General features: G+C 39.9%; 2 pseudogenes; both read left to right on the top strand.

Annotated features, from left to right (window-relative positions):
• The window catches only part of LOC140931600 (uncharacterized), a 23,047-nt pseudogene extending 3,446 nt beyond the window's left edge, over nucleotides 1-19,601 (top strand).
• Nucleotides 1-23,451, top strand: part of LOC140930556 (uncharacterized) — a 69,915-nt pseudogene that overhangs the window by 21,174 nt on the left and 25,290 nt on the right.

Genomic DNA, 23,451 nt, shown 5'->3' with positions numbered 1-23,451 from the left:
AGAAGGCTCTCATCATTAGAAAAGAGATTTACGGTGAAAAGCATGGTGACGTAGCAGCAAGTTACAACAACCTGGGAGCTGTTTACAGTGACCTTGGCCAGTACAGTGAAGCAAAAGAATACTATGAGAAGGCTCTCATCATTAGAAAAGAGATTTACGGTGAAAAGCATAGTGACGTAGCAGAAAGTTACAACAATCTGGGAAATGTTTACAGTGACCTTGGCCAGTAAAGTGAAGCTAAAGAATACTATGAGAAGGCTCTCATCATTAGAAAAGAGATTTACGGTGAAAAGCATGGTGACGTAGCAGCAAGTTACAACAATCTGGGAATTGTTTACAGAAAACTTGGCCAGTACAGTGAAGGAAAAGAATACTATGAGAAGGCTCTCATCATTACAAAAGAGATTTACGGTGAAAAGAATGGTGACGTAGCAGCAAGTTACAACAATCTGGAAAATGTTTACAGTGACCTTGGCCAGTACAGTGAAGCTAAAGAATACTATGAGAAGGCTCTCATCATTAAAAAGGAGATTTACGGGGAAAAGCATGGTGACGTAGCAGCAAGTTACAACAACCTGGGAGCTGTTTACAGTGACCTTGGCGAGTACAGTGAAACTAAACAATACTATGAGAAGGCTCTAATCATTAGAAAAGAGATTTACGGTGAAAAGCATGGTGACGTAGCAGCAAGTTACAACAATCTGGGAATTTTTTACAGTAACCTTGGCCAGTACAGTGAAGCTAAAGAATACTATGAGAAGGCTCTCATCATTAATACAGAGATTTACGGTGAAAAGCATGGTGACGTAGCAGCAAGTTACAACAACCTGGGAGCTGTTTACAGTGACCTTGGCGAGTACAGTGAAGCTAAAGAATACTATGAGAAGGCTCTCATCATTAGAAAAGAGATTTACGGTGAAAAGCATGGTGACGTAGCAGCAAGTTACAACAACCTGGGAGCTGTTTACAGTGACCTTGGCCAGTACAGTGAAGCTAAAGAATACTATGAGAAGGCTCTCATCATTAGAAAAGAGATTTACGGTAAAAAGCATGGTGACGTAGCAGAAAGTTACAACAATCTGGGAAATGTTTACAGTGACCTTGGCCAGTACAGTGAAGCTAAAGAATACTATGAGAAGGCTCTCATCATTACAAAAGAGATTTACGGTGAAAAGAATGGTGACGTAGCAGCAAGTTACAACAATCTGGGAATTTTTTACTGAAACCTTGGCCAGTACAGTGAAGCTAAAGAATACTATGAGAAGGCTCTCATCATTACAAAAGAGAGTTACGGGGAAAAGCATGGTGACGTAGCAGCAAGTTACAAAAACCTGGGAGCTGTTTACAGTGACCTTGGCGAGTACGGTGAAACTAAACAATACTATGAGAAGGCTCTAATCATTAGAAAAGAGATTTACGGTGAAAAGCATGGTGACGTAGCAGCAAGTTACAACAATCTGGGAATTTTTTACAGAAACCTTGGCCAGTACAGTGAAGCTAAAGAATACTATGAGAAGGCTCTCATCATTAATACAGAGATTTACGGTGAAAAGCATGGTGACGTAGCAGCAAGTTACAACAACCTGGGAGCTGTTTACAGTGACCTTGGCGAGTACAGTGAAGCTAAAGAATACTATGAGAAGGCTCTCATCATTAGAAAAGAGATTTACGGTGAAAAGCATGGTGACGTAGCAGCAAGTTACAACAACCTGGGAGCTGTTTACAGTGACCTTGGCCAGTACAGTGAAGCTAAAGAATACTATGAGAAGGCTCTCATCATTAGAAAAGAGATTTACGGTAAAAAGCATGGTGACGTAGCAGAAAGTTACAACAATCTGGAAAATGTTTACAGTGACCTTGGCCAGTACAGTGAAGCTAAAGAATACTATGAGAAGGCTCTCATCATTAGAAAAGAGATTTACGGTGAAAAGCATGGTGACGTAGCAGCAAGTTACAACAATCTGGGAATTTTTTACTGAAACCTTGGCCAGTACAGTGAAGCTAAAGAATACCATGAGAAGGCTCTCATCATTACAAAAGAGAGTTACGGTTAAAAGCATGGTGACATAGCAGCAAGTTACAACAACCTGGGAAATGTTTACGGTGACCTTGGCCAGTACAGTGAAGCTAAAGAATACTATGAGAAGGCTCTCATCATTACAAAAGAGATTTACGGTGAAAAGCATGGTGACGTAGCAGCAGGTTACAACAATCTGGGAAATGTTTACAGTGACCTTGGCCAGAACAGTGACGCTATAGAATACTATGAGAAGGCTCTCATCATTAGAAAAGAGATTTACGGTGAAAAGCATGGTGACGTAGCAGCAAGTTACAACAATTTGGGAATTGTTTACAGAAACCTTGGCCAGTACAGTGAAGCAAAAGAATACTATGAGAAGGCTCTCATCATTAGAAAAGAGATTTACGGTGAAAAGAATGGTGGCGGAGCAGCAAGTTAAACCAATCTGGGAAATGTTTACAGTGACCTTGGCGAGTACAGTGAAGCAAAAGAATACTGTGAGAAGGCTCTCATCATTAGAAAAGAGATTTACGGTGAAAAGCATGGTGACGTAGCAGCAAGTTACAACAATCTGGGAAATGTTTACAGTGACCTTGGCCAGTACAGTGAAGCTAAAGAATACTATGAGAAGGCTCTCATCATTAGAAAAGAGATTTACGGTGAAAAGCATGGTGACGTAGCAGCAAGTTACAACAATCTGGGAATTTTTTACAGAAACCTTGGCCAGTACAGTGAAGCTAAAGAATACTATGAGAAGGCTCTCATCATTAATAAAGAGATTTACGGTGAAAAGCATGGTGACGTAGCAGCAAGTTACAACAACCTGGGAGCTGTTTACAGTGACCTTGGCGAGTACAGTGAAGCTAAAGAATACTATGAGAAGGCTCTCATCATTACAAAAGAGATTTACGGTGAAAAGCATGGTGACGTAGCACCAAGTTACAACAACCTGGGAGCTGTTTACAGTGACCTTGCCCAGTACAGTGAAGCTAAAGAATACTATGAGAAGGCTCTCATCATTACAGAAGAGATTTACGGTGAAAAGCATGGTGACGTAGCAGCAAGTTACAACAATCTGGGAATTTTTTACTGAAACCTTGGCCAGTACAGTGAAGCTAAAGAATACTATAAGAAGGCTCTCATCATTACAAAAGAGATTTACGGTGAAAAGCATGGTGACGTGGCAGCAAGTTACAACAATCTGGGAAATGTTTACGGTGACCTTTGCCAGTACAGTGAAGCTAACAAATACTATGAGAAGGCTCTCATCATTACAAAAGAGATTTACGGTGAGAAGCATGTTGACGTAGCAGCAAGTTACATTAACCTTGGAATTGTTTACAGAAACCTTGGCCAGTACAGTGAAGCTAAAGAATACTATGAGAAGGCTCTCATCATTAGAAAAGAGATTTACGGTGAAAAGCATGGTGACGTAGCAACAAGTTACATCAACCTGGGAGCTGTTTACAGTGACCTTGGCGAGTACAGTGAAGCTAAAGAATACTATGAGAAGGCTCTCATCATTAGAAAAGAGATTTACGGTGAAAAGCATGGTGACGTAGCAGCAAGTTACAACAACCTGGGAGCTGTTTACAGTGACCTTGGCCAGTACAGTGAAGCTAAAGAATACTATGAGAAGGCTCTCATCATTAGAAAAGAGATTTACGGTAAAAAGCATGGTGACGTAGCAGAAAGTTACAACAATCTGGGAATTGTTGACAGTGACCTTGGCCAGTACAGTGAAGCTAAAGAATACTATGAGAAGGCTCTCATCATTAGAAAAGAGATTTACGGTGAAAAGCATGGTGACGTAGCAGCAAGTTACAACAATCTGGGAATTTTTTCCGGAAACCTTGGCCAGTACAGTGAAGCTAAAGAATACTATGAGAAGGCTCTCATCATTACAAAAGAGAGTTACGGTTAAAAGCATGGTGACATAGCAGCAAGTTACAACAACCTGGGAAATGTTTACGGTGACCTTGGCCAGTACAGTGAAGCTAAAGAATACTATGAGAAGGCTCTCATCATTACAAAAGAGATTTACGGTGAAAAGCATGGTGACGTAGCAGCAGGTTACAACAATCTGGGAAATGTTTACAGTGACCTTGGCCAGAACAGTGAAGCTATAGAATACTATGAGAAGGCTCTCATCATTAGAAAAGAGATTTACGGTGAAAAGCATGGTGACGTAGCAGCAAGTTACAACAATTTGGGAATTGTTTACAGAAACCTTGGCCAGTACAGTGAAGCAAAAGAATACTATGAGAAGGCTCTCATCATTAGAAAAGAGATTTACGGTGAAAAGAATGGTGACGGAGCAGCAAGTTAAACCAATCTGGGAAATGTTTACAGTGACCTTGGCGAGTACAGTGAAGCAAAAGAATACTATGAGAAGACTCTCATCATTAGAAAAGAGATTTACGGTGAAAAGCATGGTGACGTAGCAGCAAGTTACAACAATCTGGGAAATGTTTACAGTGACCTTGGCCAGTACAGTGAAGCAAAAGAATACTATGAGAAGGCTCTCATCATTAGAAAAGAGATTTACGGTGAAAAGCATGGTGACGTAGCAGCAAGTTACAACAATCTGGGAATTTTTTACAGAAACCTTGGCCAGTACAGTGAAGCTAAAGAATACTATGAGAAGGCTCTCATCATTAATAAAGAGATTTACGGTGAAAAGCATGGTGACGTAGCAGCAAGTTACAACAACCTGGGAGCTGTTTACAGTGACCTTGGCGAGTACAGTGAAGCTAAAGAATACTATGAGAAGGCTCTCATCATTACAAAAGAGATTTACGGTGAAAAGCATGGTGACGTAGCAGCAAGTTACAACAACCTGGGAGCTGTTTACAGTGACCTTGGCCAGTACAGTGAAGCTAAAGAATACTATGAGAAGGCTCTCATCATTACAGAAGAGATTTACGGTGAAAAGCATGGTGACGTAGCAGCAAGTTACAACAATCTGGGAATTTTTTACTGAAACCTTGGCCAGTACAGTGAAGCTAAAGAATACTATAAGAAGGCTCTCATCATTACAAAAGAGATTTACGGTGAAAAGCATGGTGACGTAGCAGCAAGTTACAACAATCTGGGAAATGTTTACGGTGACCTTGGCCAGTACAGTGAAGCTAACAAATACTATGAGAAGGCTCTCATCATTACAAAAGAGATTTACGGTGAGAAGCATGGTGACGTAGCAGCAAGTTACATTAACCTTGGAATTGTTTACAGAAACCTTGGCCAGTACAGTGAAGCTAAAGAATACTATGAGAAGGCTCTCTTCATTAGAAAAGAGATTTACGGTGAAAAGCATGGTGACGTAGCAACAAGTTACAACAACCTGGGAGCTGTTTACAGTGACCTTGGCCAGTACAGTGAAGCTAAAGAATACTATGAGAAGGCTCTCATCATTACAAAACAGATTTACGGTGAAAAGCATGGTGACGTAGCAGCAAGTTACAACAACCTGGGAGCTGTTTACATTGACCTTGGCCAGTACAGTGAAGCTAAAGAATACTATGAGAAGTCTCTCATCATTAGAAAAGAGATTTACGGTGAAAAGCATGGTGACGTAGCAGAAAGTTACAACAATCTGGGAAATGTTTACAGTGACTTTGGCCAGTACAGTGAAGCTAAAGAATACTATGAGAAGGCTCTCATCATTACAACAGAGATTTACGGTGAAAAGCATGGTGACGTAGCAGCAAGTTACAACAATCTGGGAATTTTTTACTGAAACCTTGGCCAGTACAGTGAAGCTAAAGAATACTATGAGAAGGCTCTCATCATTACAAAAGAGATTTACGGTTAAAAGCATGGTGACGTAGCAGCAAGTTACAACATCCTGGGAAATGTTTACGGTGACCTTGGCCAGTACAGTGAAGCTAAAGAATACTATGAGAAGACTCTCATCATTACAAAAGAGATTTACGGTGAAAAGCATGGTGACGCAGCAGCAAGTTACAACAATCTGGGAATTTTTTACTGAAACCTTGGCCAGTACAGTGAAGCTAAAGAATACTATAAGAAGGCTCTCATCATTACAAAAGAGATTTACGGTGAAAAGCATGGTGACGTAGCAGCAAGTTACAACAATCTTGGAAATGTTTACAGTGACCTTGGCCAGTACAGTGAAGCTAAAGAATACTATAAGAAGGCTCTCATCATTACATAAGAGATTTACGGTGAAAAGCATGGTGACGTAGCAGCAAGTTACAACAATCTGGGAAATGTTTACGGTGACCTTGGCCAGTACAGTGAAGCTAAAGAATACTATGAGAAGGCTCTCATCATTAGAAAAGAGATTTACGGTGAGAAGCATGGTGACGTAGCAGCAAGTTACATTAACCTTGGAATTGTTTACAGAAACCTTGGCCAGTACAGTGAAGCTAAAGAATACTATGAGAAGGCTCTCATCATTAGAAAAGAGATTTACGGTGAAAAGCATGGTGACGTAGCAACAAGTTACATCAACCTGGGAGCAGTTTACAGTGACCTTGGCCAGTACAGTGAAGCTAAAGAATACTATGAGAAGGCTCTCATCATTACAAAAGAGATTTACGGTGAAAAGCATGGTGACGTAGCAGCAAGTTACAACAGCCTGGGAGCTGTTTACAGTGACCTTGGCCAGTACAGTGAAGCTAAAGAGTACTATGAGAAGTCTCTCATCATTAGAAAAGAGATTTACGGTGAAAAGCATGGTGACGTAGCAGAAAGTTACAACAATCTGGGAAATGTTTACAGTGACTTTGGCCAGTACAGTGAAGCTAAAGAATACTATGAGAAGGCTCTCATCATTACAACAGAGATTTACGGTGAAAAGCATGGTGACGTAGCAGCAAGTTACAACAATCTTGGAATTTTTTACTGAAACCTTGGCCACTACAGTGAAGCTAAAGAATACTATGAGAAGGCTCTCATCATTACAAAAGAGATTCACGGTTAAAAGCATTTTGACGTAGCAGGAAGTTACAACAACCTGGGAAATGTTTACGGTGACCTTGGCCAGTACAGTGAAGCTAAAGAATACTATGAGAAGGCTCTCATCATTACAAAAGAGATTTACGGTGAAAAGCATGGTGACGTAGCAGCAAGTTACAACAACCTGGGAGCTGTTTACAGTGACCTTGGCCAGTACAGTGAAGCTAAAGAATACTATGAGAAGGCTCTCATCATTAGAAAAGAGATTTACGGTGAAAAGCATGGTGACTTAGCAGCAAGTTACAACAATCTGGGAATTTTTTACAGAAACCTTGGCCAGTACAGTGAAGCTAAAGAATACTATCAGAAGGCTCTCATCATTAATAAAGAGATTTACGGTGAAAAGCATCGTGACGTAGCAGCAAGTTACAACAACCTGGGAGCTGTTTACAGGGACCTTGGCCAGTACAGTGAAGCTAAAGAATAGTATGAGAAGGCTCTCATCATTACAAAAGAGATTTACGGTGAAAAGCATGGTGACGTAGCAGCAAGTTACAACAATCTGGGAATTTTTTACTAAAACCTTGGCCAGTACAGTGAAGCTAAAGAATACTATGAGAAGGCTCACATCATTAATAAAGAGATTTACGGTGAAAAGCATGGTGACGTAGCAGCAAGTTACAACAAACTTGGAAATGTTTACAGTGACCTTGGCCAGTACAGTGAAGCTATAGGATACTATGAGAAGGCTCTCATCATTAGAAAAGAGATTTACGGTGAAAAGCATGGTGACGTAGCAGCAAGTTACAACAATCTGGGAAATGTTTACATTGACCTTGGCCAGTACAGTGAAGCTATAGGATACTATGAGAAGGCTCTTATCATTACAAAAGAGATTTACGGTGAAAAGCATGGTGACGTAGCAGCAAGTTACAACAATTTGGGAAATGTTTACGGTGACCTTGGCCAGTACAGTTAAGCTAAAGAATACTATGAGAAGGCTCTCATTATGACAAAAGAGATTTACGGTGAAAAGCATGGTGACGTAGCAGCAAGTTACATTAACCTGGGAATTGTTTACAGAAACCTTGGCCAGTACAGTGAAGCTAAAGAATGCTATGAGAAGGCTCTCATCATTAGAAAAGAGATTTAAGGTGAAAAGCATGGTGACGTAGCAACAAGTTACATCAACCTGGGAGCTGTTTACAGTGACCTTGGCCAGTACAGTGAAGCTAAAGAATACTATGAGAAGGCTCTCATCATTAGAAAAGAGATTTACGGTGAAAAGCATGGTGACGTAGCAGCAAGTTACAACAACCTGGGAAATGTTTACGGTGACCTTGGCCAGTACAGTGAAGCTAAAGAATACTATGAGAAGGCTCTCATCATTACAAAAGAGATTTACGGTGAAAAGCATGGTGACGTAGCAGCAAGTTACAACAATCTGGGAAATGTTTACAGTGACCTTGGCCAGTACAGTAAAGCTAAAGAATACTATGAGAAGGCTCTCATCATTACAACAGAGATTTACGGTGAAAAGCATGGTGACGTAGCAGCAAGTTACAACAATCTTGGAATTTTTTACTAAAACCTTGGCCAGTACAGTGCAGCTAAAGAATACTATGAGAAGGCTCTCATCATTACAAAAGAGATTCACGGTTAAAAGCATGGTGACGTAGCAGCAAGTTACAACAACCTGGGAAATGTTTACGGTGACCTTGGCCAGTACAGTGAAGCTAAAGAATACTATGAGAAGGCTCTCATCATTACAAAAGAGATTTACGGTGAAAAGCATGGTGACGTAGCAGCAAGTTACATTAACCTGGGAATTGTTTACAAAAACCTTGGCCAGTACAGTGAAGCTAAAGAATACTATGAGAAGGCTCTCATCATTAGAAAAGAGATTTAAGGTGAAAAGCATGGTGACGTAGCAACAAGTTACATCAACCTGGGAGCTGTTTACAGTGGCCTTGGCCAGTACAGTGAAGCTAAAGAATACTATGAGAAGGCTCTCATCATTACAAAAGAGATTTACGGTGAAAAGCATGGTGACGTAGCAGCAAGTTACAACAACCTGGGAAATGTTTACGGTGACCTTGGCCAGTACAGTGAAGCTAAAGAATACTATGAGAAGGCTCTCATCATTACAAAAGAGATTTACGGTGAAAAGCATGGTGACGTAGCAGCAAGTTACAACAATCTGGGAAATGTTTACAGTGACCTTAACCAGTACAGTGAAGCTAAAGAATACTATGAGAAGGCTCTCATCATTAGAAAAGAGATTTACGGTGAAAAGCATGGTGACGTAGCAACAAGTTACATCAACCTGGGAGCTGTTTACAGTGACCTTGGCCAGTACAGTGAAGCTAAAGAATACTATGAGAAGGCTCTCATCATTACAAAAGAGATTTACGGTGAAAAGAATGGTGACGTAGCAGCAAGTTACAACAATCTGGGAATTTTTTACTGAAACCTTGGCCAGTACAGTGAAGCTAAAAAATACTATGAGAAGGCTCTCATCATTAATAAAGATATTTACGGTGAAAAGCATGGTGACGTAGCAGCAAGTTACAACAATCTTGGAAATGTTTACAGTGACCTTGGCCAGTACAGTGAAGCTAAAGAATACTATAAGAAGGCTCTCATCATTACAAAAGAGATTTACGGTTAAAAGCATGGTGACGTAGCAGCAAGTTACAACAATCTGGGAAATGTTTACAGTGACCTTGGCCAGTACAGTGAAGCTAAAGAATACTATGAGAAGGCTCTCATCATTAGAAAAGAGATTTACGGTGAAAAGCATGGTGACGTAGCAGTAAGTTACAACAATCTGGGAATTGTTTACAGAAGCCTTGGCCAGTACAGTGAAGCTAAAGAATACTATGAGAAGGCTCTCATCATTACAAAAGAGATTTACGGTGAAAGGCATGGTGACGTAGCAGCAAGTTACAACGATCTGGGAATTTTTTACAGAAACCTTGGCCAGTACAGTGAAGCTAAAGAATACTATGAGAAGGCTCTCATCATTAATAAAGAGATTTACGGTGAAAAGCATGGTGACGTAGCAGCAAGTTACAACAACCTGGGAGCTCTTTACAGTGACTTTGGCCGGTACAGTGAAGCTAAAGAATACTATAAGAAGGCTCTCATCATTACAAAAGAGATTTACGGTGAAAAGCATGGTGACGTAGCAGCAAGTTACAACAATCTGGGAAATGTTTACAGTGACCTTGGCCAGTACAGTGAAGCTAAAAATTACTATCAGAAGGCTCTCATCATTAGAAAAGAGATTTACGGTGAAAAGCATGGTGACGTAGCAGTAAGTTACAACAATCTGGGAATTGTTTACAGAAATCTTGGCCAGTACAGTGAAGCTAAAGAATACTATGAGAAGGCTCTCATCATTAGAAAAGAGATTTACGGTGAAAAGCATGGTGACGTAGCAGCAAGTTACAACAATCTGGGAATTTTTTACAGAAACCTTGGCCAGTACAGTGAAGCTAAAGAATACTATAAGAAGACTCTCATCATTAATAAAGAGATTTACAGCGAAAAGCATGGTGACGTAGCAGCAAGTTACAACAACCTGGGAGCTGTTTACAGTGACCTTGGCCAGTACAGTGAAGCTAAAGAATACTATGAGAAGGCTCTCATCATTACAAAAGAGATTTACGGTGAAAAGCATGGTGACGTAGCAGCAAGTTACAACAACCTGGGAGCTGTTTACAGTGACCCTGGCCAGTACAGTGAAGCTAAAGAATACTATGAGAAGGCTCTCATCATTACAAAAGAGATTTACGCTAAAAAGCATGGTGACGTAGCAGCAAGTTACAACAATCTGGGAAATGTTTACAGTGACCTTGGCCAGTACAGTGAAGCTAAAAATTACTATGAGAAGGCTCTCATCATTAGAAAAGAGAATTACGGTGAAAAGCATGGTGACGTAGCAGCAAGTTACAACAATCTGGGAAATGTTTACAGTGACCTTGGCCAGTACAGTGAAGCTAAAAATTACTATGAGAAGGCTCTCATCATTAGAAAAGAGATTTACGGGAAAAGCATGGTGACGTAGCAGTAAGTTACAACAATCTGGGAATTGTTTACAGAAACCTTGGCCAGTACAGTGAAGCTAAAGAATACTATGAGAAGGCTCTCATCATTAGAAAAGAGATTTACGCTGAAAAGCATGGTGACGTAGCAGCAAGTTACAACAATCTGGGAATTTTTTACAGAAACCTTGGCCAGTACAGTGAAGCTAAAGAATACTATAAGAAGACTCTCATCATTAATAAAGAGATTTACAGTGAAAAGCATGGTGACGTAGCAGCAAGTTACAACAACCTGGGAGCTGTTGACAGTGACCTTGGCCAGTACAGTGAAGCTAAAGAATACTATGAGAAGGCTCTCATCATTACAAAAGAGACTTACGGTGAAAAGCATGGTGACGTAGCAGCAAGTTACAACAATCTGGGAGCTGTTTACAGTGACCTTGGCCAGTACAGTGAAGCTAAAGAATACTATGAGAAGGCTCTCATCATTACAAAAGAGATTTACGCTGAAAAGCATGGTGACGTAGCAGCAAGTTACAACAATCTGGGAATTTTTTACTGAAACCTTGGCCAGTACAGTGAAGCTAAAGAATACTATGAGAAGGCTCTCATCATTAATAAAGAGATTTACGGTGAAAAGCATGGTGACGTAGCAGCAAGTTACAACAATCTTGGAAATGTTTACAGTGACCTTGGCCAGTACAATGAAGCTAAAGAATACTATGAGAAGGCTCTCATCATTAGAAAAGAGATTTACGGTGAAAAGCATGGTGACGTAGCAACAAGTTACATCAACCTGGCAGCTGTTTACAGTGACCTTGGCCGGTACAGTGAAGCTAAAGAATACTATGAGAAGGCTCTCATCATTACAAAAGAGATTTACGCTGAAAAGCATGGTGACGTAGCAGCAAGTTACAAGAATCTGGGAATTTTTTACAGAAACCTTGGCCAGTACAGTGAAGCTAAAGAATACTATGAGAAGGCTCTCATCATTAATAAAGAGATTTACGGTGAAAAGTATGGTGACGTAGCGGCAAGTTACAACAACCTGGGAGCTGTTTACAGTGACCTTGGCCAGTACAGTGAAGCTAAAGAATACTATAAGAAGGCTCTCATCATTACAAAAGAGATTTACGGTGAAAAGCATGGTGACGTAGCAGCAAGTTACAACAATCTGGGAAATGTTTACAGTGACCTTGGCCAGTACAGTGAAGCTAAAGAATACTATGAGAAGGCTCTCATCATTAGAAAAGAGATTTACGGTGAAAAGCATGGTGACGTAGCAGTAAGTTACAACAATCTGGGAATTGTTTACAGAAACCTTGGCCAGTACAGTGAAGCTAAAGAATACTATGAGAAGGCTCTCATCATTAGAAAAGAGATTTACAGTGAAAAGCATGGTGACGTAGCAGTAAGTTACAACAATCTGGGAATTTTTTACTGTAACCTTGGCCAGTACAGTGAAGCTAAAGAATACTATGAGAAGGCTCTCATCATTAATAAAGAGATTTACGGTGAAAAGTATGGTGACGTAGCAGCAAGTTACAACAATGTTGGAAATGTTTACAGTGACCTTGGCCAGTACAGTGAAGCTAAAGGATACTATGGGAAGGCTCTCATCATTACAAAAGAGATTTACGGTGAAAAGCATGGTGACGTAGCAGCAAGTTACAACAACCTGGGAAATGTTTACGGGGACCTTGGCCAGTACAGTGAAGCTAAAGAATACTATGAGAAGGCTCTCATCATTACAAAAGAGATTTACGCTAAAAAGCATGGTGACGTAGCAGCAAGTTACAACAACCTGGGAGCTGTTTACAGTGACCTTGGCCAGTACAGTGAAGCTAAAGAATACTATGAGAAGGCTCTCATCATTACAAAAGAGATTTACGCTGAAAAGCATGGTGACGTAGCAGCAAGTTACAACAATCTGGGAATTTTTTACTGAAACCTTGGCCAGTACAGTGAAGCTAAAGAATACTATGAGAAGGCTCTCATCATTAATAAAGAGATTTACGGTGAAAAGCATGGTGACGTAGCAGCAAGTTACAACAATCTTGGAAATGTTTACAGTGACCTTGGCCAGTACAGTGAAGCTAAAGAATACTATGAGAAGGCTCTCATCATTAGAAAAGAGATTTACGGTGAAAAGCATGGTGACGTAGCAACAAGTTACATCAACCTGGCAACTGTTTACAGTGACCTTGGCCAGTACAGTGAAGCTAAAGAATACTATGAGAAGGCTCTCATCATTACAAAAGAGATTTACGGTGAAAAGCATGGTGACGTAGCAGCAAGTTACAACAATCTGGGAATTTTTTACTGAAACCTTGGCCAGTACAGTGAAGCTAAAGAATACTATGAGAAGGCTCTCATCATTAATAAAGAGATTTACGGTGAAAAGCATGGTGACGTAGCAGCAAGTTACAACAATCCTGGAAATGTTTACAGTGACCTTGGCCAGTACAGTGAAGCTAAGGAATACTATAAGAAGGCTCTCATCATTACAAAAGAGATTTACGGTGAAAAGCATGGTGACGTAGCAGCAATTTACAACAATCTTTGAAATGTTTACAGTGACCTTGGCCAGTACAGTGAAGCTAAAGAATACTATGAGAAGGCTCTCATCATTAGAAAAGAGATTTACGGTGAAAAGCATGGTGACGTAGCAGTAAGTTACAACAATCTGGGAATTGTTTACAGAAACCTTGGCCAGTACAGTGAAGCTAAAGAATACTATGAGAAGGCTCTCATCATTACAAAAGAGATTTACGCTGAAAAGCATGGTGACGTAGCAGCAAGTTACAAGAATCTGGGAATTTTTTACAGAAACCTTGGCCAGTACAGTGAAGCTAAAGAATACTATGAGAAGGCTCTCATCATTAATAAAGAGATTTACGGTGAAAAGTATGGTGACGTAGCGGCAAGTTACAACAACCTGGGAGCTGTTTACAGTGACCTTGGCCAGTACAGTGAAGCTAAAGAATACTATAAGAAGGCTCTCATCATTACAAAAGAGATTTACGGTGAAAAGCATGGTGACGTAGCAGCAAGTTACAACAATCTGGGAAATGTTTACAGTGACCTTGGCCAGTACAGTGAAGCTAAAGAATACTATGAGAAGGCTCTCATCATTAGAAAAGAGATTTACGGTGAAAAGCATGGTGACGTAGCAGTAAGTTACAACAATCTGGGAATTGTTTACAGAAACCTTGGCCAGTACAGTGAAGCTAAAGAATACTATGAGAAGGCTCTCATCATTAGAAAAGAGATTTACGGTGAAAAGCATGGTGACGTAGCAGCAATTTACAACAATCTGGGAAATGTTTACAGTGACCTTGGCCAGTACAGTGAAGCTAAAGAATACTATGAGAAGGCTCTCATCATTAATAAAGAGATTTACGGTGAAAAGCATGGTGACGTAGCCGCAAGGTACAACAATCTTGGAAATGTTTACAGTGACCTTGGCCAGTACAGTGAAGCTAAAGAATACTATAAGAAGGCTCTCATCATTACAAAAGAGATTTACGGTGAAAAGCATGGTGACGTAGCAGCAATTTACAACAATCTGGGAAATGTTTACAGTGACCTTGGCCAGTACAGTGAAGCTAAAGAATACTATGAGAAGGCTCTCATCATTAGAAAAGAGATTTACGGTGAAAAGCATGGTGACGTAGCAGTAAGTTACAACAATCTGGGAATTGTTTACAGAAACCTTGGCCAGTACAGTGAAGCTAAAGAATACTATGAGAAGGCTCTCATCATTACAAAAGAGATTTACGCTGAAAAGCATGGTGACGTAGCAGCAAGTTTCAAGAATCTTGGAATTTTTTACAGAAACCTTGGCCAGTACAGTGAAGCTAAAGAATACTATGAGAAGGCTCTCATCATTAATAAAGAGATTTACGGTGAAAAGTATGGTGACATAGCGGCAAGTTACAACAACCTGGGAGCTGTTTACAGTGACCTTGGCCAGTACAGTGAAGCTAAAGAATACTATAAGAAGGCTCTCATCATTACAACAGAGATTTACGGTGAAAAGCATGGTGACGTAGCAGCAAGTTACAACAATCTGGGAAACGTTTACAGTGACCTTGGCCAGTACAGTGAAACTAAAGAATACTATAAGAAGGCTCTCATCATTACAAAAGAGATTTACGGTGAAAAGCATGGTGACGTAGCAGCAATTTACAACAATCTGGGAAATGTTTACAGTGACCTTGGCCAGTACAGTGAAGCTAAAGAATACTATGAGAAGGCTCTCATCATTAGAAAAGAGATTTACGGTGAAAAGCATGGTGACGTAGCAACAAGTTACATCAACCTGGCAGCTGTTTACAGTGACCTTGGCCAGTACAGTGAAGCTAAAGAATACTATGAGAAGGCTCTCATCATTACAAAAGAGATTTACGGTGAAAAGCATGGTGACGTAGCAGCAAGTTACAACAATCTGGGAATTTTTTACTGAAACCTTGGCCAGTACAGTGAAGCTAAAGAATACTATGAGAAGGCTCTCATCATTAATAAAGAGATTTACGGTGAAAAGCATGGTGACGTAGCAGCAAGTTGCAACAATCTTGGAAATGTTTACAGTGACCTTGGCCAGTACAGTGAAGCTAAAGAATACTATGAGAAGGCTCTCATCATTAATAAAGAGATTTACGGTGAAAAGCATGGTGACGTAGCAGCAAGTTACAACAATCTTGGAAATGTTTACAGTGACCTTGGCCAGTACAGTGAAGCTAAAGAATACTATGAGAAGGCTCTCATCATTACAAAAGAGATTTACGCTGAAAAGCATGGTGACGTAGCAGCAAGTTACAAGAATCTGGGAATTTTTTACAGAAACCTTGGCCAGTACAGTGAAGCTAAAGAATACTATGAGAAGGCTCTCATCATTATTAAAGAGATTTACGGTGAAAAGTATGGTGACGTAGCGGCAAGTTACAACAACCTGGGAGCTGTTTACAGTGACCTTGGCCAGTACAGTGAAGCTAAAGAATACTATAAGAAGGCTCTCATCATTACAAAAGAGATTTACGGTGAAAAGCATGGTGACGTAGCAGCAAGTTACAACAATCTGGGAAATGTTTACAGTGACCTTGGCCAGTACAGTGAAGCTAAAGAATACTATAAGAAGGCTCTCATCATTAGAAAAGAGATTTACGGTGAAAAGCATGGTGACGTAGCAGCAATTTACAACAATCTGGGAAATGTTTACAGTGACCTTGGCCAGTACAGTGAAGCTAAAGAATACTATGAGAAGGCTCTCATCATTAGAAAAGAGATTTACGGTGAAAAGCATGGTGACGTAGCAACAAGTTACATCAACCTGGCAGCTGTTTACAGTGACCTTGGCCAGTACAGTGAAGCTAAAGAATACTATGAGAAGGCTCTCATCATTACAAAAGAGATTTACGGTGAAAAGCATGGTGACGTAGCAGCAAGTTACAACAATCTGGGAATTTTTTACTGAAACCTTGGCCAGTACAGTGAAGCTAAAGAATACTATGAGAAGGCTCTCATCATTAATAAAGAGATTTACGGTGAAAAGCATGGTGACGTAGCAGCAAGTTACAACAATCTGGGAAATGTTTACAGTGACCTTGGCCAGTACAGTGAAGCTAAAGAATACTATGAGAAGGCTCTCATCATTAGAAAAGAGATTTACGGTGAAAAGCATGGTGACGTAGCAACAAGTTACATCAACCTGGCAGCTGTTTACAGTGACCTTGGCCAGTACAGTGAAGCTAAAGAATACTATGAGAAGGCTCTCATCATTACAAAAGAGATTTACGGTGAAAAGCATGGTGACGTAGCAGCAAGTTACAACAATCTGGGAATTTTTTACTGAAACCTTGGCCAGTACAGTGAAGCTAAAGAATACTATGAGAAGGCTCTCATCATTAATAAAGAGATTTACGGTGAAAAGCATGGTGACGTAGCAGCAAGTTACAACAATCTTGGAAATGTTTACAGTGACCTTGGCCAGTACAGTGAAGCTAAAGAATACTATAAGAAGGCTCTCATCATTACAAAAGAGATTTACGGTGAAAAGCATGGTGACGTAGCAGCAAGTTACAACAATCTGGGAAATGTTTACAGTGACCTTGGCCAGTACAGTGAAGCTAAAGAATACTATGAGAAGGCTCTCATCATTAGAAAAGAGATTTACGGTGAAAAGCATGGTGACGTAGCAGTAAGTTACAACAATCTGGGAATTGTTTACAGAAACCTTGGCCAGTACAGTGAAGCTAAAGAATACTATGAGAAGGCTCTCATCATTAGAAAAGAGATTTACGGTGAAAAGCATGGTGACGTAGCAGTAAGTTACAACAATCTGGGAATTGTTTACAGAAACCTTGGCCAGTACAGTGAAGCTAAAGAATACTATGAGAAGGCTCTCATCATTAGAAAAGAGATTTACGGTGAAAAGCATGGTGACGTAGCAGCAAGTTACAACAATCTGGGAATTTTTTACTGAAACCTTGGCCAGTACAGTGAAGCTAAAGAATACTATGAGAAGGCTCTCATCATTAATAAAGAGATTTACGGTGAAAAGCATGGTGACGTAGCAGCAAGTTACAACAATCTTGGAAATGTTTACAGTGACCTTGGCCAGTACAGTGAAGCTAAAGAATACTATAAGAAGGCTCTCATCATTACAAAAGAGATTTACGGTGAAAAGCATGGTGACGTAGCAGCAATTTACAACAATCTGGGAAATGTTTACAGTGACCTTGGCCAGTACAGTGAAGCTAAAGAATACTATGAGAAGGCTCTCATCATTAGAAAAGAGATTTACGGTGAAAAGCATGGTGACGTAGCAGTAAGTTACAACAATCTGGGAATTGTTTACAGAAACCTTGGCCAGTACAGTGAAGCTAAAGAATACTATGAGAAGGCTCTCATCATTAGAAAAGAGATTTACGGTGAAAAGCATGGTGACGTAGCAGCAAGTTACAACAATCTGGGAATTTTTTACTGAATCCTTGGCCAGTACAGTGAAGCTAAAGAATACTATGAGAAGGCTCTCATCATTAATAAAGAGATTTACGGTGAAAAGTATGGTGACGTAGCAGCAAGTTACAACAATCTTGGAAATGTTTACAGTGACCTTGGCCAGTACAGTGAAGCTAAAGGATACTATGGGAAGGCTCTCATCATTACAAAAGAGATTTACGGTGAAAAGCATGGTGACGTAGCAGCAAGTTACAACAACCTGGGAAATGTTTACGGGGACCTTGGCCAGTACAGTGAAGCTAAAGAATACTATGAGAAGGCTCTCATCATTAGAAAAGAGATTTACGGTGAAAAGCATGGTGACGTAGCAGCAAGTTACAACAATCTGGGAAATGTTTACAGGGACCTTGGGCAGTACAGTGAAGCTAAAGAATACTATGAGAAGGCTCTCATCATTAGAAAAGAGATTTACGGTGAAAAGCATGGTGACGTAGGAACAAGTTACATCAACCTGGGAGCTGTTTGCAGTGACCTTGGCCAGTACAGTGAAGCTAAAGAATACTATGAGAAGGCTCTCATCATTAGAAAAGAGATTTACGGTGAAAAGCATGGTGACGTAGCAACAAGTTACATCAACCTGGGAGCTGTTTGCAGTGACCTTGGCCAGTACAGTGAAGCTAAAGAATACTATGAGAAGGCTCTCATCATTACAAAAGAGACTTACGGTGAAAAGCATGGTGACGTAGCAGCAAGTTACAACAATCTGGGAATTTTTTACTGAAACCTTGGCCAGTACAGTGAAGCTAAAGAATACTATGAGAAGGCTCTCATCATTAATAAAGAGATTTACGGTGAAAAGCATGGTGACGTAGCAGCAAGTTACAACAATCTTGGAAATGTTTACAGTGACCTTGGCCAGTACAGTGAAGCTAAAGAATACTATAAGAAGGCTCTCATCATTACAAAAGAGATTTACGGTGAAAAGCATGGTGACGTAGCAGCAAGTTACAACAATCTGGGAAATGCTTACGGTGACCTTGGCCAGTACAGTGAAGCTAAAGAGTACTATGAGAAGGCTCTCAGCATTAGAAAAGAGATTTACGGTGAAAAGCATGGTGACGTAGCAGTAAGTTACAACAATCTGGGAATTGTTTACAGAAACCTTGGCCAGTACAGTGATTCTAAAGAATACTATGAGAAGGCTCTCAGCATTAGAAAAGAGATTTACCGTGAAAAGCATGGTGACGTAGCAGCAAGTTACATTTACCTGGGAATTGTTTACAGAAACCTTGGCCAGTACAGTGAAGCTAAAGAATACTTTGAGAAGGCTCTCATCATTAGAAAAGAAATTTAGGGTTATCAACGTGCTTTGAGTGAGCGAACTTTCCGCAACTTAACGATAGGTTATTGTGAAATAAGAGCTCGGACTGTTAATTGCATTATTATCTAAGAAAAAAAGGCCAAACAAGTAGAAAGTATATTTCCGTTATTATTTCAGTGATTTATTTTTTGATATCTTGTTGAATAATTTGAGGACGTTCGGTGTATTTTTTTTTCTTTTTGGTTGTTTGTTTCAATTTTTTTTTTTTTTTTTCATAAGAGTCTTTTTTAAGAAGGTTCAGCCACAGGTAACACAGATTCAGTGATAATACCTCAGTACGGTTCTAGTAAAATTAGAGTGTTTGTACGGGGTAAAAATACGATCCTAAAATTTGTAGGAAATACTAAATATAAGTCAGTGAAACTTACCCTGCAGTTAGTTGTTGTTGTCAGGTTGTTGTCCTTATTGCTCCAACAAAGTTTCCTGATAATTTGTTCAAATTCACTCGATATACAACTATAATATACAAGGTAGGAGACAAGGGATGCCATCTTAGCCGCCATGCTCTCATTCAACACGACTTTTTCCACGAAATTCGAACAGAAAATAAACATTCGAGGATCGTAGTAATAGGATAGCAGCAGATATAGAAACCAATGAAGCTTTCCCAGATAGAAAAACGAATCCCGCAGACTTTGACAAACTCGAAGGATGTAATCCAAAAAGGCCGAGAATATGCTCGCCGAAGTAGCCGGGCCAGATCAACGCGCGGCCAAGAAAATGAGGCCTGGGCACTGTACAAAAAAATCCATCCCAGGTGTCCTTGGTTGATCTTTCTTGGGACTGATACATAGCTTTACCAAAGGTAGCCACCCCTGCTGGAAATACATTTGGTCGAGGGCTATTGTTCACTTCAGACAAACGCGACTCGCCCAAGCAAACTACATGTTTCAATGCACGCGTCAAAATGAGAAAAAAGGAAACATGTTAAAGGTTTGCATTTTGCAATTTTTTTAACTCTCGGAAAATTCCAATTTTCAAAGCGCAAAAGCTTAATTGACCACGACGACAGCGACAACAGAAACAACAAACACCAATTATGTAGATTAACAAAACATCAGCTTGGAATGTGCATCACACTGGTACCATCACACTTAATTTGATTGTTTATTTTTAAAAAAGCGTGATGCAAGTGCTTTTCTCACATTTTCACGCGTGCACTGGAAAATGTAGTGTGCTTGGGCGAGTTGCGTTTGTCTCAAGTAAGCAATAGCCCTCGAGCAGATGTATTTCTAGCAAGACTCGCTATGATGCTGAATTTTAATATATCGAAAGTAGCATATTTGTCAAGTCTGAGCAGCGAAAGAGAGAAAATATTAACTTCCGGTTGCCATTTTTGACATCCGGGACGTCAACCTTCCAGTTGCTTAAAGGGAACCTCCACTCTTACTACAGAATAAGTTTAAATCGAATAAAATTATGTTGAGAAACAAATTTCTTCGAAATTTGTCTTAAAAAAAGTGTTTATATCAGGAAAAGTGAATTTTAAAATCGCTTATTTTCACTTTCAAATTTCGCGGGCGCCGCCATCTTGAATAATTGTGACGTGTTACGGTTGCTCTATTGTTCTGACACAAAGAGCTTTTGTTTAATAACAAAAGGCAACCATTACACGTCACAATTATTCAAGATGGCGACGCCCGCAAAATTTGAAAACAAAAATAGGCGAATCTAAAAGTTATTTCTTTCGGATACAAACGCTTTGTTTAAAAATATTTTAGATTGACTTGACTGTAACAGTTATTTCCTGTGATTTAAAGTTATCTTTTTGTTGAAGTGGAGGTTCCCTTTAAGGCCCCTAATCAGTCTCCTGTATACCATATTCTTCGCTCGGTATTGGCTTGATAACAGAATTTTTGGAACTTGCCTAGATGGACAGCAGGAAGACCTAGATATCACAGGATGGACTCCTGTGCGTCTAAGATTTATCTCGGAGCCTTATCAGACTGGATAACACAGACATCTCTTTAGAGAAATTTTAATGATGGGAACTGATCCCTACTGAATTGCGGAAACTTCCAGTTGAGCAGGTTAAGGCTTTATCAAGGACTACATCATCTGGAAAGATTGTCAAAATTATTATGCATTTAAAAAGCCTAGACAACTGTATCACAGCCCAACTTAACATTCTCACATTCTTAAATAAAAGTCAGGGTAACAATTTTTAGTACTCCATAGGAATTTTTCACTGGTCAGATTTATTTTCACAAGCAGTGTTTAGATCAAGAATATAACACTTGATAAGGCAAAAAGTGCCGTATAAAACCCCAAACTCACAGATTCTGATGATGATGATGCTGATGATGATAATGACGATGACGATGATGACGACGACAAACAACTTACATATTACTAAATAGTCTGTTGGCTTTTTTGGCTTTTTTCAACCTTGAAAACAAAAATGAACTTGTAAATATCAAAGTAAACAAATACCATCTCAAGAAAGATTATTTTTCATTAAGTGACAGACAGGACTATGTCACTGACCGAAAAATACCCTGTCTCGTGTATTCACAGGGCTCAAACTTCACCATCACATCTACAACCATATACAACCTGATTTAACGCCCTTGAAAATAACAATGCGTATCTAATACATAAAACTCCAGCTACAAGTACGCTTACTTACATTATAGAGCTCTGTTGTCAATATTTTTTACAGGAGCTAAAACACAAACGCGTTTGTCTTATCATCGTCGTCCATTGGCAATTTTTCTTTTGTAACAGTTTCCCAAATTCCTTCCATTTCCATCTCCTTCAGTTATTTTCCCATTCCTCTATACACTGCTCTCTGATATCAAAGAAAAGAAGACCCCCCTAATAGAATGTAAAATACAAAAGAGATTAGAGGTCATAAGGGTCAAGCTTTGGTTTCTACCGTTTGAATCTGTAAAAAGACTTCCGTGGTGTTATCATTCAAATGAACCCTCTTTGACAGTACTTTCATACGGTATGTATTTGTTATTCAGCATTTTACAAAACGAAATTATTAAGTTGGATTTTGACTTTGGTCAACTTTGCCAGTGAAAAAAATAAAACGCCTTTCAGTGGCGGAACTAGGAGAGAGGCCTGGGAGAGACCCACCCCCTTATTTTCAGATCAACCAAAGGGCCCCAGGGGCAAGCAGACTCTCTAACCCCAAAAAACTGCTGCTTCCCCTTGGACCTTGGCCGTCGGTAATCAGCGCGTCTTATGCTAAAGTGTGGTCTATACTGACCTCAGTTTTAAACGAATTCTTTGATAGCACGTTATGCCATCCAGCGAGCACGATCATTGATAGATACAGTGTTTACGGACAGTCGGCTTACACTCCTTTTCACTACAGTGATGTATCATCTAAAATTGCGTTTAACCATACCTACAATGCATTTAATTGAAAGAATTGAATTCGTTCATGCGCTGTGTGAGGTAAAAGTGCACAATATCGTGTTCGAATCCCGCAGGGTCGCAAGGTCATACGTCAGCGTTTTTGATTTGCCTAGTTTCTTACGCAGTTTCTGATGAGTCCGATTTGAATTGAGTGAGGCCAAACACGACTAATAACTCGTGGCAAGAGAGATTGAGCTCGTGATAGTGTTAAACGTGAACTGAGAGTCAATTTGAACAACAGATGTTTTTCTTGCTCCTCTGCACTAATTTGCAGACGGACTTTACAGATGGTTTAGAGAATGCGAGGGCCGGCTGAAAGGCAGGTTGGAAGTAAAACAGCATTATATTGAAGCATACGATTACTACTTACTTACTTCCGGTCGACGCCCAGAAGACGACCATGGGAAGAAACCTGAGCACACAATTAGGCTCGATCTCTAATACAACTTCAAGACCTCGAACGTTCTCAAGACCAGTATCCCTCAGCAGTGTGTTTAAGTATGTAGTTTTCGGACTTCCGCATTACGATCCCTACTGTCTCCGTGAAAACAACAACTTTTTTCGTTGAAGACAGAAAACGAAAATAAAAAGGCGGGAAAAAATAAGCACGTAGTCAGCTCTGCGATTAGCCGTTTTTCGTAAACGTAGTACTTCTCTGCAGCTCGTCACTCACGTGGTAAAAAACCATCAAGCTCGTGAGCAAGAGCTAGACGCACTGAGAGAAGACAAGCAAAGGAAATTAATAT

The sequence above is a fragment of the Porites lutea genome, chromosome 3 (assembly GCF_958299795.1).
Source record: "Porites lutea chromosome 3, jaPorLute2.1, whole genome shotgun sequence".
NCBI lineage: Eukaryota > Metazoa > Cnidaria > Anthozoa > Scleractinia > Poritidae > Porites > Porites lutea.
The sequence above is the reverse complement of the archived record's forward strand: the minus strand, read 5'-3'. Positions and strand labels throughout refer to the sequence as shown.